This window comes from Octodon degus, unplaced genomic scaffold (assembly GCF_000260255.1).
Source record: "Octodon degus isolate 3935 unplaced genomic scaffold, OctDeg1.0 scaffold00112, whole genome shotgun sequence".
Classification (NCBI taxonomy): Eukaryota; Metazoa; Chordata; class Mammalia; order Rodentia; family Octodontidae; genus Octodon; species Octodon degus.
The window spans coordinates 971,697-977,011 of NW_004524688.1; the positions used below are offsets into that span (position 1 = coordinate 971,697).

The following is a 5,315-nucleotide window of genomic DNA, read 5'->3' on the forward strand; positions in this document are numbered from 1 at the left end:
TTTTTTTTTTGTGGAACCAGGGATTGAATTCAGGCCCTTGCGTTTGCCAGGCAATGCTTATTCTACTGAGCCATCTCCCCGGCCCCAACATTTTATTCTGATCCTTTTGCTGAAACAATTTGTGGGTAATTTGCTTTTGTGAATACCCAAAATACATTTGCAGCTGTCCCAACCAATGGCTCCTGAACACCAAAGGGAATTCACCCCCAAGCTGCTCAGCTAGAGCTTCCTCTATTTCTGACTTCATTTTTTGGTTTGTCCCACAGATAGATTCTTTGTCATTTAATTAACCAGTATTATTGACGTAAGTGTATTCAATTTCATGCCTACAAAAATGAGACAAAGGGTTTTCTCTGTAGTCTGACCTCCAAATTACAAGGTAGGTTTGTACAAAGGCTGATCAATAAACATAGGGTGTGTTCAAAAAGAAGAAATCATTACAATAAAAGACATGTTGTCATTAGTCCCCTCAAAATCCCCCCTCTCTTCAAACACATGTGGCTCACCATTCTTGACACTTTCTACAACTTCTCCTTCCTGAGTATTTTCACGAAGTATGATTAAAAGAAAGAAAAGATGAGGTCTGTTGCCAAGTGCCATCCAACAGCAAGACAGACTCATCTGAACACAATGCTGTGTCCCCACCCACCTTATTCACCAGATCTGGCACCATGCACCTCCTGGCTCTTGTCCAAAGTGGCAATGACTATGAAAAGCAAACCTTTTGAATCATCTCAGGATATTGAGGCAACCACAATAGTTCAATGAAACACACAAAGGAAGACTTCCAGACCTGGAAAGAATGATGGGGTGAGTGTTCTCAAAGCCAGGGAAAGTATTTTGAGGAAAATTCATGGCAGTGTGTGTTTTACTGTAATACATTTTAAAAAGTTAAACATTCATCTTGTATTTTAATCAGTCCTTTTTTTTTTTGTATTTTTTTAGGGGAGGGCCTACAGGGTGTTCAGGGTCTTGCTACTAGATCAGACTCGTAGTGATCTGCCTGTTTACAGACTCCCAAGAGCTGGGATTACAGGCACGCATCACCACGCCCAGTCTCAACTGCCATCTCAGTGCATGCCCCAGAGGTGGGACCGGTAAATGACAGGCCTGGGATCAAACTCCCGGCCCCTGACCTGCTTGTAGGTGCTTCAATCTGCTGAGCTGTTTGGCCTGCCCTAATCAGTCCTTCTGCTGTTGCCTAAAAGCTATGTGATGGGCTCCATCAGCATTTTGAAAGCTGAACCTTGAAGACCGACCCACAAGCAAACCTCTCTTTCCTAGATTTTCCATCAGAAAAGGGAGATTTGCTCTTCTACCACTGGTAGAAAAGGCTATAAAGCAAGAAAAAGAAAAGTCTGGCATATAAGGTCCTTCTAGGACCATAGTATCCCCAGGCTTGTATTGGAGGGAGGCTGGTAGAAACTTGAAGCTATCGTTTTATTGTGATTTACTTGTCTAGACGGTCCTGGAGAACTACTAGCCTCAGTTCATTTTTTAAATAATCTTTTGGTCTCTGTGGGTTCCTGGATTCTAGAAGTTGTCTATATTTCAACTGCAAAAATAGTATGAGTCCACTGCTGTAGTTACAAAACTTTAGAGGTCCTCTTTTCTTTTTTCATGCAGAAATAAAGCTACATTAAGCTCTTTAGTGCTCTCCATTCCCTGGGGATGCATTTTTACTTTGTTGAAATTGTCCATTCTTGAAAGAGGCTTTTCTGGATCTTAGTTTGATGCTTACATCTAATTCCTTCTTTTGTTCAGATTTCAGCACTCATAGCTTTGGAACCTTGAAATTAAAAAAATCATCATATGATATGTACTGTCAAGATTATCTGAGTGTTTACCGAAGGAGGAATTTCAGATTATGCAGTCAAAAGTCTCGCTGATATTACAGTTGATCGACTGACTGCTACTCTGTAACTTGAGCCTCAGCTTCCCAGGCCTGATTTGATAGCTTCGACAAAATGACCCAAGGCAATCAAACATCAATCGAACTTTTCATTTTCTTTTCAAAATAAAATTCTTTAGCGACCTCACTATCCCCCCCACCACAGCTTTAAATTTTCAATCTCAGTGTGTCGATTGTATGTAAACTATGTGACAAAGATCATGGGGAAACAGCAGTACCTTTGAGTCTTCCCTTCGTTCCTGCAAAGTCAGTAATTTGCTACTTCCTGTTAATTAGCCTCTCACATGGCCACTGTCACTGCAGAGCACGCAGATTCCAGCCCCAGTGCCACCTGTGTCAGCACCTTGCCACCAGCCGAGAGGAACAGCTACCACCCTTCTCCCTTGGCACACCCTGCTGTCAGCTGAACCTTCCCTTGGTGCAGTTTAAATTCTAGCATTTTCCAACCCAACTTGTTAAATCTCTCTGTGTTTTGTGAAATAAAACCTAAACTCTTTAACTGGAATTGAAACCCCTCTGTGATCTGATCCTCACACATCTCCTGTGTCTGATTTCCTAACCCTGCTCTCCTGGGGCATCTGCACCACACAAGACGGATTCCTACGAACCACGCCAGCCGTGGGAAGAAGCACAGAAGATGCGGGCTGCAGTGTGGGTTCGCGTTCAGAGTCCCTCCTCACCAGGGGGACACAGTGCGTACAAGGGAATTTTCCATAGAAGCCTCACCTGGACAGATTGTGAAGATACAACACATGCGATTTGTAGAAGGACTGAAAATAGGAAGTAAGTGAGAACAAAGATTCAAAGATGACTGCGGGATTATAGCCTGAGCTGCAAGAAGGGAAGGGCCTCTGCAAGCAACAGGAGGACTGTAGGACAGCATGGGGGTAGGGTAGTTGCTTGCCTGCCTGCCTGCCTGCCTCCCTCCCTGCCTCCTTCCCTCCCTCCCCCTCCCTCTCCCCCTCTCTCTGTCCCTCTTATTCCCTCTCTCCCTCTCCCTCTCCCTCTCACTTCCTCTCTGCCTCTCCCTCTCCTTCTCCCCCCTTACTCCCCCCGCACCCCCCCCACTTACTTTCTTATATGGAGATTGAACCCAGGTACTACGCACATTTTATCTCCAGCACTCTTTTCATTTTAAGACAGAGTCTCACAGATTACTACATTACAATGCACCTGCCTCAGTCCCCCTGGGGTTCCAGTATTATGGGCATGTGCCACCGAGCCCAGCCAAGAGCACAGCTTCGCACGTGGGTGGCTGGGAAGTCTATTGAGGCATATCCGCAGGGTCCAGACTACAGACTCTCCTCTCCACAGCCATCGCCAAAACCTCCTCCTCTAGGCACTGCTTTCTACCCCAGGATGTGATTGTCTTTTTTCTCTTAGATCACCATCTGCTAATGATACGATTTGTACCTGATTCGTGTCTGTCCCCTTCCCCAACTATCATACACACAGTCAATGTTCAGAAACATTTTTTGAAGAAAAGGAAAATTATTAATTTTATTTACTTCTTGGCTATGAATAAGTCTTGAAACCAGTGAGAGATATTTCTGTCATTCAGACAGTAGGCAGGGGACCTCACCGAGCAGCGCAGCTCCCACTAGGTCCCTCTACAGGAAGCTCTTCTGAGGTTGCTCCGCATCTTCCCCCATCGCCTGTAAGAAAGTGTGATTATAGATCACGATAGGGAATGAGCCTCTTTCTACCCAGTGCGAAACACTAATAGGACCTCTGGTGCTTTTCTATTCTATAATGGCAATGACACAGTTACAAAGCAATTAAAGACTAGAGAATAAATTGGAAAACTCAGATACATGAATATACATATGTAATTGCCCATCAAGACCTACCTGTAGCATATATATACATATATACATATATATACTTATCCAATATTTGTAGATATAGATGTATAGAAATAGATATATAGATATACATATAGATATAGTTATAGATGATATACTGCCAGCCAGATAGCTCGGGAGACTAAAGCATCTGCTTAGGCAGAGCACAGTGGCCAGGGTTCAATCCCCAGCATGAGGTGCCTGCCCCGCCCCTGGGGAGCATGAGATGGCAATTGAGACTGGGCATGGTGGCGGGCACCTTTAATCCTAGTGCTTGGGAGGCTGAAAACAGGAGCATCACCATGGGTCTGATCTATGTTGTGAAACACTGTAGACCCTGAACCCTGTAGACCGTGTACTAAAATATAGATGATACAGATATTTAAGAATCTGCAGCTACTTAAGGTTTTCCATCCTAGTAGTATATACGATAGTTCAGAGAAAATGAGCAGATACCCCATGCAGAAAATCTTAAAGCTGTCATTTCACTCTGTCTCACATATGCATATATCTCCAAAATTGTTCATTAGTTAAAAATCAGGCATTCCTTTTATCAGCTTCTGTGCATTTCTTCCATTGCCTGGATGAGAAAGAGAAAGGAAGAAAGAAGAAAGAAAGAGAAAGAAAGAAAAAGAAAAGAAAGAAAGAAAGAAAGAAAGAAAGAAAAGAAAGAAAGAAAGAAAGAAAGAAAGAAAGAAAGAAAGAAAGAAAGAAAGAAAGAAAGAGAAAGAAAACAAAAGCAAAGGAGTTTTAAGTGCATGAGGGAAGCTGATCCTCCTCCCGGAGCATGTAATGGCAGGGCAGGCTGCATGGGGAAAGTAGATTCTTCATGATGTATCTTACTCCAGATATGAACAGAGCCCTCCTGGATCCTTTCACACTTAGAAGTTTTGTCTGCCGGCCTGGCTAAATGATTTCTTGATTATTAAAGTTTTCTGGAATAAAGAAAGGTAAATCAGAGTTCTGCTATAAATTGTGGCTGGCTTTTGAGTGCCCTGGGGAGAATCCGAAAAGTCACTTGTGTCTGGGCCCTGCCCCAAGCTGCTGACTCAGGAGCTCCAGGAGTAGCCAGGCTCAGCCCTGAGCCAGCTCTGCAGGAGACCGGAGAGCCTGGCAACATAGTGCACAGCTGAGGCGTTAGGTTAAGGGGGCTTGTATTTGAATCTCAGCTCTGCCACTTAATAACAAAGCAACTTAGAATGACAGCTGAACTTCTCAGAATTGATTTCTCATCTACACAAGGAGCTTTCTGCACAGAGCTATCCCAGAGATTAGAAGTTATGAATGTAAAGTTCCTGATATTGTTCCTAGCCATCCTTGTCCAATATTGATAGTTCTAGATAAAGATTTTTTTTCTTTTCAAAGTTTTATTGATAAACATATAGCAATGAGACAGTTTCAAATCAAATCGAAAGTACAGTTTCAAAAAATAATACACTGCATATATTCTTCTTAGTGGTTAACTGCTGTACAAGATGCGGACTTGTGATCCTACTTACAAACACCATTAGAAAAAATCATTCTATTCATTAAGAGAATGCAACTATATATCTATCCCA

The 5,315-nt window shown here is 43.0% G+C and overlaps 1 long non-coding RNA gene across 1 annotated transcript in view; it reads left to right on the plus strand.

Moving 5' to 3' along the window:
• The window catches only part of LOC111812080, a 4,967-nt gene extending 3,033 nt beyond the window's left edge, over positions 1-1,934 (plus strand). The window contains exons 2-3 of the long non-coding RNA XR_002817672.1: positions 662-810; positions 1,765-1,934. This is a non-coding gene — a long non-coding RNA (uncharacterized LOC111812080). The remainder of the gene's footprint in view (positions 1-661; positions 811-1,764) is intronic.
• Positions 1,935-5,315: the final 3,381 nt, after the last annotated feature.